The 12,907-nt window shown below is 36.7% G+C and overlaps 1 protein-coding gene across 14 annotated transcripts in view; it reads right to left on the bottom strand.

Annotated features, from left to right (window-relative positions):
* DLGAP1 (DLG associated protein 1) overlaps positions 1 to 12,907 on the bottom strand; it is a 396,907-nt gene that overhangs the window by 203,969 nt on the left and 180,031 nt on the right. Inside the window, exon 1 of one of the 14 annotated variants that reach the window (XM_054516724.1) lies at positions 11,431 to 11,511. The exons of the other annotated variants lie outside the window; for them this stretch is intronic. The gene's annotated coding sequence lies outside the window, so the exon portion shown is untranslated. Of the gene's footprint in view, positions 1 to 11,430; positions 11,512 to 12,907 lie in introns of those variants that run through there. 14 annotated transcript variants of the gene reach the window in all.

Here is a 12,907-nt window from a genome sequence, read left to right as displayed (position 1 = left end):
ATCTGAAGATCTTAATATTTTGCTTCAGCATGTATTTCCTCAAAACACCTACATGTTAAGTATGTTAAGACAATTCTTAAGACCTGTGTTACAAAGAACTAGGCTGAGACACTGATAGAAAACATTTTCTTCAATCATCATAGTAGAATGCAGAAAAAGATTTTGCACAGAGGCTGGTAAACTGTCTTGACAACTTTGCAAGGCTGGTATGTCCCTTTTTATCTTCTTCCAAAATGGAAGTACCACTGCTGAGCTTGACACAAATGGTGCCACACAAACACCTAAAAGTGCTTTCAGTGGAGCTAGTAAGGGTAAAAATAATCAGAATCACTGACCACTGAACAGTTCACTTATTTAATTAAAACTTCCTTTTACTAAAAATTAATGTATTAAGTACAAAATTGCTCCTATAGTACTCAAGAACATAAACTTTTCAGTTTTCATACAAAAGTAATTGATTTATTTTTCCTAAAGCCATTAATATTAATTAGCCTACACAACTCCTGTGTAGGGTGTACTGACATTAACAGTTTAGGGCACTTTGAATCCCAAGAGCTTCATCTACAAAAATCAGAACAAAGAGCTCCTTTCACAAATGGTTTATTGTCTTTTCACTCATTTGGTACTATTTGTATTGCTTTAGCACAAGAGAGATCCACAGCTAAGATCATGCACCCAAGATCCCGAGATCTTTCCACAGGATCCTTCCAATTGATCTAATCAAGACAAATGAATAGCAGGAACAAGTAAATATTTGGACCTTTAAAGGAATTGGAGAAAACTATCAACATATGGGAAGAAACTTGCTGGTGGTTAAGCATGAAATTTGCAGGGAAAATTCAGTTTGGTACCTTAACAGCCCTCCAAGTGGTGCAGTAAGAAACAGGATTCAGGTACCTAAAGAAAAGCAGCTTGTGCCAGTTTGAATACTCTAAGCATTGACACTGTCTGAGACATTTTTGTGGGGCTGGCAGGTACAAACAAGGAGCGAGACCTGAGCTGTGCCCTTTTTGAGGAATAGCTTCAAGCCAAGCAGGCTAACTTACTTGTTTCAAATAGTAATATGTATTTCAAATAGAAATATGCTCAGTTCCCTAAACTTGAGTTCAACTTCTGATTCATGCCTGAGAGAAAACAGTCTCTGGTATTTTAAACAGAAAAATTTAAGTAATCTGTAAGTTTTGTTTGATTTTGAGTTCCACTTGCAAAAGATGGTGGAAAACAGACATGCTGCCAGAATCAGGTCATCATTAGAAAATTCTCCTTTCATATACAAAGCTGTAAACATATGGCAGTGTTAATGATTCAGTGTCATCTTCATTGATTTTCTTCTGGTGACCTATACAGTCACCATCTCAACTCCTTATTAGTATACAAAAATTTGCAATTAATAATGTAAAATCTGGAAAATTTATACAAGAAAAGCAATCTCTTTATAATTACATGCTTTCAGAGAAAAGATGGTGCACTGTATCACATATTATGTTTTTTTCAAGTTCACCTCTTTTACATAGACCCAATATAAAAAAAAGTAAGAAAAAGCATCAAGTAAATCAGGCATAAACTGACAATATCCCTGATTCCTTCTGCACATGCTCCTCTTAAAATTGCCTTAAACAGATTGTAATTAATACCTCATGAGGCACATCATTCTTACACTAATTTTCTTCAGTTTCTTCAGTACTTTTCAGAGCATCCAGAAAAGTTTGATTTCTGCTATGAAGTCTAGGAGGCGCCTTTATCTTCGGATCATAAGGAATTTACATAAAAACAAATACTGTTGGTTAAAATCATAGGACTAAAAAGATACAAAATTCCATTTTGTTGTACTTACAAAACACTATAAAGTACAGCCAGTGCAATTTAGTATGTCTACATTCTCATGCAAGTGTATCTGTCCCTGTCAGTTTCAGCACTTTGGATCAGACAAAATACTTGCAAAGGAGCTCAAATCCAAATCTGTCTGTTTGACACTGCAGGATATTTGGAGTGGAAATCAAAGACTGCACAGTTTTAGAAAGCAGAGGCTCCCTGTGATGTGTCAAGCACCCAGGCCCTGCTTCTCTAGGCAAAGGCCTTAAATCATCCTTTTGCTGACAGGTGTGCTCAGGGAAAAAGAAGGGTTGTTTATCCTCATGTCTTTATATATTTTCTACAGCCTATTCACATTAAATGCAACAAAGCATCTTGGAAAACATGCTACTGACGTAATTCTGTGCTGTGGCTGAATAACATTAAAAAACATTTATCTAGCCTTTGAAGTGCAACCTTTTTATTCTCTGTTCTAAATACTAAAATAAGTAAAAATTGAGGCTTTCATGTTAGCTGTCCTATCCTTATCTCCTTTTTCTCCAGCAAACACAAAGGAAGCACAAAAAAAGCTGGACTAGCAAGTGGACAGTAAAGTATCATAGAGAACTACACATCTGTTGGAAAATTTGGTGGCATAACAGAAAGAGGACAAAGAACTTGACACAGCTGTTTATATAACAAGTTTTACCTGCATCTGCATTTTATTTTTTTCTCAAGACTATGGGCCAAATTCTGTAGCTTTTAATGCTCAGTCTGTGGCAGCCTAGACCACAGAGTCCTTCTTCTCAATGCAATTAATTGTTTGACACCATACATCCATGCTCAAACATTGAAAGCAAATTCATTTTTCCCCATTTTATTAAGCCCTTATCTGTATTGACATAAGTATGTTGCCATGTCATATTTGAACACAGTGAAGCATTCCTCATAGAGATGTTGAATATTCCTGGCTAATATCTCTTTAATGCAGTACAAAGCAGATCTGTAACAGCCTAACATAGATTAACACAAATGACTCATTTTTTATTAATATATGCAATAAAAAAAGTGCCTAAACACCTGCTGGCTTCCAGACTGAGCTATTTTTGTCAGATGTTTTAGAAGAAACTGTCAAAGTACTTTTAAACAGAAAGATCAAAGTTCCTATGATGAATTCAAAGGCACTGACTCTCCACATTCAGTTCTCTGTTGCACATTTAGTTCTCTGTTGCACAAATAATAATGGCTGTACCACAGAGCTGATAATATCCCAGGAACAGTAGAAGGCTGCTGTGGCTCAGCTGACATCTGCTCTTCCCATCCATATGACTTAGCAAGAAAAACATGAGAGCCCAGCATGGGGCAGTGGCCCAGGGCAGGCAAGGAAGGGACATGCTGTACAAGAGCAGTTCCTTTCTGGCTGCAGCACAGCTCTGCTCTGCCAAGTCAGGCAGCTTCAGGGGACAGAGTCATAAAATAATCTAGGCTGGCAGGGACCTCTGAAAGTCATCTGGTTCAACCCTTTGGTCAGAGCAAGGGCAGCTTAAAAGTTAAAGATAACTTTAAAGTAAGGTTGGGCTGCTCAGGGCCATGCCCAGTCAACTTCTGAGTATGGATGGAGATCCCACAGCCTCTCTCAGAGATCTGCTCCAATGCTTAATCACCACCTTACCTGTAAATTATTTTCCCTAATATCAAAATGGAATTTCTTTGTCAACTGGTAAAGCTGAAAATAGCGATGCATTCACACTCCTTTCTAAGCAGTACTGAGCAAACCCAGCTCTCAGCCTCCCCACCTTGCAAACCCTAATCTTCTTGATGACCCTACTCACTGCATGGTGCCAGTTTCACTCCTCTCCTGTTCTGCAGCTTCCTATCTGCAGTGGTGAAGGGCTCTTGTTAAAGGGAAAGAATTATTTTGTAAGAAGCAATGGCCTCTGGGTATTGGAGTTCTACCTTTCTTGTATTTTTCTGGTATGGAGAAGTCACCCCTTTGGTTTTGGTTCTAGAAGGGACTGCTGAGATCTGTGACTTGAATTTAAACCTACCTAATTTTAGTTATCTAATATGCAAAATAATACTTGTTTATATTGATTTCATGAGAATACAGTGTGGTTGGGCCCTTGAATTAGCCACTTCAGTTAATAGTCAAAGGTAATGTAAAAGATGGATTAGGACCTAATTTAATACAGAAAGGAGATTGAGCTAAATCTGCCCAATGATAGAGTATCAAATGCCTCATTTGATGTAACAGCATCATCTTTGAACTCCATCCTTTCTCTGTGTGTTTTTTGAAAAGAGAATGACCAAGACAGAGTCATTTAAGCATAAGTCAGACCCAAAAATCAAGAGTTGAGGCAAAAGAACCCCAATTATGAAGGCCTTAAAGAAGATCAAGCCAGAATTCTTTTCTCTATCTTCTAATTCTCTACCTCATTTCCTGTAAGTACAGAAATAATCACTTTGCCACTCCCTGCAAATAGGAAGTGAGTTTAATATGCCTCAGTGGCAGGAGCTCTTAGTAGAGAATCAAGGTTTCATTGGGCTGGGCCAGGAATCCAGCAAACACTAGAGGGATGCTTTTGCACTGAAGAACTAACAAAGCCCCTTGGACAGTGAACTGGAAATTCACAAATTCACCAAAAGTCATCTCACAGAGATCACAAATACTTCTTGGATGGTAGTGGCACTTCAAACACTGAGCTGTGCAGGATTCAAACTGGACCTGTTAGGGAAGAGCTTTATGCATGACTAGAAATAGCTTGAGACATCTCATGTCCTTAAAGAACTTCTGTTCTTCTGTTGCATGTTGCAAAACGAGATGAAAGACAAGCTTATTAACTCAAATGTTAACATTTTTAGTAGCTTTCATCGGCAGATGTCCTGCCTTTAAGAAATGGGCAAAAGATTCCAGAACAGGCTCTGAATATACACATTCAAATGAATACAAAACTGTTTTCAGAAAAATAGATTTTCTTAGCTGAAAACATAAAAATGAACATTATAACACCATCCAAATTCACTTCTTAGTGCAAATGTTTTGCAGTATAAAAATTATTTTCCATAATCCTGTTGCAGGGTTGGCAAAGCAAATGAGTCTTAATGCCAATGCAATAGAAATCTGAAGTCTGTTCCCAGCTCTGCTTAAAGTGACCTTGAAGAAGCTGTCCAATATTTTGTGAAAATGAACCACTGAGAGATACTGTCAAAGTTAGAAATATGAACCATGTGTAATGTGAAGGAAATAGAAATATTAACAGCAATTAGGAGGAGAGCTGGAACTGAAATTTATGGTTTCTGGGCTTCCTATCAAATGTATCTTTGTACATAATAACAGGGATAATAACAAGGACTGTCTGTGTCTCTTCCGCAGTTCTGGTTCAGATAAAATCACATGCTCTGGCTGTGCTGCTTATCTTAATGCTGTATATGAAATAAATGGGAGCAACTGAGAATATTAAATGATGGAAATCTGAAGGTCCAAACCAGAACCAGTAGCACATAGATTACTTCTTCTTCCCTTATATATTTGATTTTTCTCTTTTGCAGCTATGAAATAATTTTAAGAAGGGAGACTCAAAATACATTTCTTCAATTTAAAAGCACCTCAGATTATAATTTCACTGAAGATATATTTCTAATATTTTTCAATAATCATAACAATTAAGGAAAAACATATAATGTCTCCCACTGCAATATAAGATTCTCCCTTCTCCTAGAAGGGATTCCACTGGGAAAAGGACAAATAGCAGTCTTGCATTGCCTAAGAAAACCATTATTTGTGTTGCAAAAAGCAAGTATTAATGATAATGGCTGAAAACAAAATAAGCCCCACTTGACTCTTAGGAAATGTTCAACATTCACAAGACTCAATTTTTTTTTTTTACTTGCAAAATGAAGACCTGAGACACTGTGACATAAGCCACTACAAAACTTCTTTTACTGCTATTTTGAAAGTAAACCTGAAAATACTGGTATAGAGTTGTCATAGTCCTAGAATAATATATAAAAAAAGTCCTAGAATAATAAAAAGTGATTAGACTGTTTCCAGTAGATTATGGAAACAGGAAAATTGTCAACTCTGTCCCTTCAGACATCAAAACTGTATACTTGATAACAACACAATACTTTGTTATGTGACTCCAAGTCCTCTGACACTGAAATGGTTTAAAAATTTTTATGTGGAACTAAATTTATTAATAATGTATTCTGTCAGTATCATGCTGATTCTCTAATCAGCAAAAAATGTGTTTAAGAGCATGTCCTACAAGACTTAGCAGGGATATTTAGTTAAAAGAAGCCATGAGCAATGAGAGTATTAAATTGGACTTGGAATTGTCATTTTCTGAGGGTAGTTTAAAGAAAGCTAATACACATCAAAGTGATCAATCATGTCAGCTCTGGAGAGGAATTCTCCTTGGCTCCTTTTTCTGTCAACTTAGTGTGTATTAAGAGTATCATCAGACATGACTGCCTATTCTCTCACTTGCAGGCAGTTAAGCCAGAAGCAGCTTGAGGGACTGACAGGAGTAACTTTGATATGAAGTAAACAGAAGAAGAAAACTGGATCCAATGTTTAGAAAATCCCCCAAGAGTGTAATTATTTGTTTGCTTATCCTGGCAGAGAAGTAGAAAGATCATAACACTGGTCAAAGGTCTTCAAAGAGACTGGGGAAATGGCAAAAAAATGAACTACATTTTGTAATTATAAGAGACGGCAGCTCTGTTTCTCAGACCCTTTTTCTGATTTTAAGTCAGAAGCCAATCTTTTCGATTTTCCTTTTCATCAATAACTATTTTCATCCTGTAATGCAAAAGGTTTCATGCTGTTTGATGCCTGCAGAAATGTACTATATATGCACCTCTCTGTCTATAAAATATTGCATCTGCTGTCTACATAGATATGGCCTGGAGTGAAGAAAGTTCTCCCTAAGCAATCTGTAGACTTCATGCTTTCTTCTTCCTTTTCAGTAGTGAATTACTCCTTTGCCCATGCCCCAGTACTGTGCTTCAATGTTTTCTGCTGGATAGGTGAAGGATATATATAGCTTTGTCTGGATTTCTACTATGAGTTGTTTTTTAGTTAGAGAAAGTGAACTTGTAAAAATTTTTAAAGTGAATTTATTAAGAATTTTATTTTAATTTATAAGTTAAATGTATGTAGTCTATCAATTTTATGAGGGGCTTCTTTTCTTGAAGAGTTTAACAAAAGTATCTCTATAAAAGGGAAGTAATTAATTCACCTTTTTAAGAGAAACATCCCCCTACATTTGATGCTATTGCATTTGTCATCTGCTTTCATGAATCAAGCCATTATCTCCAAGACATCTTCGGATGAACTATAAATTAAACGTACTACAGAATCACATTTCATTTAGTAGACATACACAGCTTCTTCAAGGAGTGCCACCTCAGCACACTCAGCAAAAAACTCCATTTTGGTTCAACAGCACAGTTATATTTTATAGTATGTGATAAAGAATGTGAGAAACTCACTCAACATTAAAAATAAAGTAAGCCTCTAATCATCACTTGTGTGAGAACAAGATCCAAGGAAGTCCCAAAACTTGGGTACCAGCAGCTGAATAAAAAGAAACATAAGTCAAAGATTTCTGGAGCTTGATGGATGTTTTTGAATATCTTGAGTTGGCACTGCTCACTTTATTTCATGTTTCAGCTATGATAGGTCCACTGTGACTATCATGTGCTGTATCTAAAGCTTACTTAGCTGCCTGGAAAAATCTTGTGTTAGGCCTGGGAGTTTTCAGTTATAACTACTGAAATTTCTACTTTAAGGGAGCAAAACCAATTCAGATGTAATTTACTTCCTGATTTTTTTTTTGGTGGTAAAAGGACTGATCTTTTTTTCCTACTCAAATGCACTGAAAAGACTTTTACCTTTACTTTTTTTTTTCTTTTTCTTAAATAGAGCTACTTTGCTGTATTATAGATTCACAATTATCATGATGCAACAGAAATTAGGGAGCAAATCTAGCAGGTGAGTTAGAGGATTGGAGACTTTCCACTAACACCATAACTGGATCCCCCTATGTGACTTGTTTTCAAGCATTCCGAGGAGGCTTGAAATGAATCTATAGTAATTAAAATGTTGCAGGGGAAATTACCTTTGCACTTGTCCTCAGATACTACGGTCTTCTGAAAGGACACAGAGTTATGCAAACACCTATCATTGACCTTTTTGCTGTTTTAAGGGAGATCCAGAATGACACCTACCATGAAACAGTAATGAAGCATTCAAATTTACTGAAGGAAACTGGACTCTTAGGGAGTGCTATTGGTCCCCCAAAAGGATGGACGAAATGTCAGATATTTTTTGTCTTCAGTAAAAGCAGCACATACCCCCAGTCCCCAACCACAGCACCACAGAAACCTCTAGAAAGACTGGTAAGACTGAAAATTAACCATTTATACCCATAGGGGTAAGGTACTTTTGTATCAGAAAATACTTTTTAATATTTCAAGTTCAGATAAAAGTTTCAATAGAATCCTATGGATGCTGGAAGCAGGCCAGACTAAATGCTACAGTTTCTTAATGCATGGTGTTTGGAGATGCTGGTAATGCAGAGTTCTACTGCTTTAAATACACACAGACAATAAAACGGAAACATTTCAAGAAATTTTATCTAAAACGGAACATAATTACTGTGACTGAAGAAATCTCATTACTGTTAGTGCTCAGTGGGTCTCATCTCTTTCTCCCTGGGGAAAAAAACCAATGGCTTGAGAATGCTGTAACTAGTGTGGCATCTTCCTACAATTAGCACAGAGTTTTCTAATATTAGATGCATTTATTTCCTAACTTTGTGGGAAGAAATTCAACACAAGTCTCTTTTTTAAAACCCTGCTGTGCCAGCATTATTTGTGTTCTAATATTTTATAACAGCATTTCCCAGGTATAAATAAGATGTCAAGTGTAAATTAACACTGGAAACATGACCTGCCCTGTTTTTTGCTGCAAACTGACAGCTCCACTGCATATGTCAAATGTGAACCACCCTCCCAGCTAACTAGAGACTCAGGATTGGCATATTGCTGAACTGCAAAACTTACTAACAAAACATCACTCTAAAGAACAAGGAGTCCCAAACAATTCTACAAACTCTATTTTCCACTTCTTAATTAATTTAAAAACATTTTTTACAGCAATGATTCTTAAAAATTAGATTTCCAGGGCCTCACAGAGTCTTCCTGTGTAGCCAAACCCTCAAATAGCCCTCTACCTCAGGGAATTAACTGCTTTTCCCACACCTACTTCTTTCACACTGTCATTTCGATTCTGCTTTGCCCCTTCTTTCCTCATGATCATAGAAACACCACAAATGACCTAGGATAAACTGCAGATGGCTACTTTATCAACCACCCTACCAAAACTTAATATCTGAAAAGCAATCCTGCTAGTTTTTATCATACCCTTTATAGAATGGAAAAATAAGTTCCCTTCGTCTTAACCTTCTGATTAAGTAAAGGTTATAGTATCTCCTCTTAATTTTCTTTTTTCACTAAGCAATTATTGTAAATTAAACCTTTCCTCTCAATAATTTCTCCCGATCTTTATCCTGCAGGTCCCAATCCTCCCTGAAGTACATGCTCTAGAAGCAGAAACACTACTTCAGCTGAAACCCTCCAGTGCCATCTCATTCCCTTTCCTTAAAAATTCTATGCAAAATCCTTCCAAAACAGCAAATAAATCAAAACAACTAGTATAAAATTAGATGATACAAGCAGAAGAAAAATGTTGTTAACCTGTATGTCTTCATTTAGTAAACTTTACTTCAGATCACCAAAAAAGAGGTTTCTAGTTCAAATGGGCTGAAAAAGATCTGAGAATCTTGAAGACTTGCAGTTCAACGCTTCATCTTAGATAAAAGTAAAGATGAAAACCTCCTATTTCTTTTTATGCAAATGATAAAGCCATATCCTCCATGAACCCCAAGAAGAACAGGAAGAAGGAAAGCATTTTGGAAAATCATGCCATCAAATCAATAGACAAATAGAGGATGATCAAAAACATTAGAGACTGGCAGGAAAATAAGATGAACTCTTTTTTCATGTTGATTTTCATTGCCACATCTTATGTATTGACTCATCAGTCACGGCTAAACATAGTTTATGCAATTGAACTGGAATACCTTTTATCTCTTAAGAGACTCATCCATGGTCTTTTTCATTTGACAAACGAATACTTGATCAACATGTTAGGTTTCAGTATATTTCCAGACCAGTGGCCAGGCTCTAATATCCTCCATTTTACCTTATTTCAATACTTTTCAAAATAAGATTTCTGCTTATACGTTACCACCGCAATTCTTTGCCAATCCACTTTTTCAACAGCATTCTTATTTCACACAGGCAAGTTAACACCATTACTGATTCTCACCCAGAAAGAATCTATTTTGCTATAGACTTGGAAGACACTGGTTGTTGGCTCCTGAACTAAAGTTGAATGCAAGTTACAGGAGTAGAAAGGGAAGATGGAATCACTCCTAATTCACAGGATGGGGTAATTTCAATCTGCACTGTCTTCCACGGTACCTTTAATGTTGCTCTAGGACCTGCCAGAGCCTGGTAGCAGTGGGAGTAGCAGTGCATTGGCATATGGTTACAGAACAGGTATGTATAGAAGTCAACACTATTTCTATGTGAGGTGAAAGGTTCAGTATTAAATCATATGTGTCTTACCTCACATTAAGGAATTAATGTGAGGTAAGAATTAATATAGATAGCAGCTATGTATAGGAAGTAGCCATTTACTGAACAGCTAATTAGAATACTCCCCAAAATAAACAAGAATAACAACTAGTCATTACTGTAATTATTCATTTCTGTGCCAGTCACTTTGCCTTCTCAGAGTACATTAATGTACTTTAAAGATGGCAAGCATAGCTGAACAAACATTATATTGCACCTGAAATTACTGAAGCACAAAAAATGAACGTGGTATGTATATTGATGACTCTGGAGTAGCAATATGAAGTCATTACTGAAAGTCAACAAAGTAGGTACCTGTCATAAGTCAAAGTCTAAGTTATCCTTTGGAAAGTTCTGCAAAATATATATTCAAACTGCAGTTACATATCTAGATAATAAATATATTGGCCGTATAGGTACAAACATCTGGTCCATGTGCAAATACATGAATGTCCAAGAACAGAGTACATATACATTCCTGTGCAGAATAGAGGTATATGAAGTGCTTCAAAGATTGATATTTGCACTACTTCATTCACATTTCATGTTTTTCATATGTCTACAGCTTAATAACAAATACAGAGATGGAAGTTATCTCTGTGTGCATGGTTCTGGAATTCAGCAACCCCATCGTGTGGGAAAACTCATTCCTTGCACTACCTGTTCATTGCACTATTCCAGGAGCAGCTTTTGAGCAACTGAGTGACCAGCTATTTTTACCACAGCCATCTATTGCTCTATGGAAAGCTGACCTTGCTTTAACTCCCTACAGCCAAATATCATTCATGAAGAGAATTCTCCATCATCAAGATTTCTGTCACGAATTTTTTGGGTTTTGTTTATGCCAGGTCGACATTACAAACGGAATATTTTTTACTATTGCAATATGAATGATTTTACATCCACTCCAATTACAAGTGTAAGCACTACCTGTGAAGACTGGCTGTTGATTAATGTTAACTTCAAACCTCAATTACTCTGGTATTTAAGCAGAGTGATACAGGCAAAAATGAATTCTGTGATGCAAAATATGATGATTCTGCAGAAAAAAACAAAGAAAAGCAACAGAAACATTTTTTACAATAATGAAAAAGTCATGATAAATATTTCTCACAGGTCTTTTATCACATCTCTTTTGACAATGTAACTGCCTAAATGAAGTTGCATAACATCAGCAGACCCATATAAAACAAATATGTCATGTCAACAAATGACAGCCACCCACTAGCAAACATTGTGATAGATCAGAAATAATACAAGAGTAGGATGAATCCCTGTGGCATTTCCAAATTAAACCCACAAAATATTGACTGGGAGCAATTCGGAACAACCACCTGGTCTCAGTATATTAAGACTTTAAAATCTGATCATAACTGAGCTAAATAAGTGCAGCATATGTTTTGCAGGTGTAGCCATATCCCAGAAATGCACTTGAAAAGAGATATAGTAATTCTTAATTGAAGGTTTTGTGGCATTGGAAAAATGGCAGGAAAATTGTAGACACATTTGAAATCAACCTTTGCCCTTCTCTTCTGATATGATTTTTAATATATTCTCTTTTTCTTACAAGAGGATGAATTCATTGCCTAATATACCAAGACTGACTATACATTTTAATATCAGACAAAAAGATGTATGAGTTCAATGTGACTTCAGTATCTAAAATTTCTTAGATTCCTCTGGAAATGTCTCCTGTAACTTAGTTAACTGAAATCTTTAAACATGCTAGTACTGAAGCCAGTATATGCGATTTGATCCAAATAATAATGAAGAGGAGCGGAGAAGGGAGAATCTGTTTTCTGCTTAAAACTACTAGACACTCTTTGTTGATCCTTAATCACACCACCAATACAAAGGACTGTCATTTATTCCAAAAACTGAAGTCCTGATTTGGCCTGTGTTAAAAACATTGTTACTCTCTCAGGTCCCAAAGGAGAGATGGACCCAGCATCTCCTTTCCTCCACAATATGCTGGCTGAAATGTGTGACAACATCTGAGAACTTTATGTCCTCCTTGAAAAAGGTTTACATTTACCTTTACCCATACCATGCTCCAATGGGCAGTCCTGTGGGATTGTGGACAGAAAAGTGCTCTGGGCATGTTTCCCTCTCATACAAAGCTACTCAGTTCAGCCCTGTATAGACCATGAAGCACATTTCCAACAAGTATGACAGGTAGGAGGAGGCAGTCCCCATCAGTAATAATGACTATTTCTCACAAGGTGTTTAGGGTGTAAGTGAAGAAATTTCTCACCACAGGAAATCAGGAGGACAAAACAGAACTCAGCCTCACCCTCATAGGACTCTTTTGTAATCTGGGAGGGGAGGATTCACAGAATGGATCAAGTCAGAAGGTACCACAGTGGGTCCAGTTCCAACCTCTCTGCTCAAGCAGGGCCATCCCTGA

This window comes from Molothrus ater, chromosome 1 (genome assembly GCF_012460135.2).
Source record: "Molothrus ater isolate BHLD 08-10-18 breed brown headed cowbird chromosome 1, BPBGC_Mater_1.1, whole genome shotgun sequence".
NCBI classification, from domain to species: domain Eukaryota; kingdom Metazoa; phylum Chordata; class Aves; order Passeriformes; family Icteridae; genus Molothrus; species Molothrus ater.
Note: the sequence above shows the minus strand (reverse complement) of the source record. Positions and strands in the feature narration are given on the sequence as shown.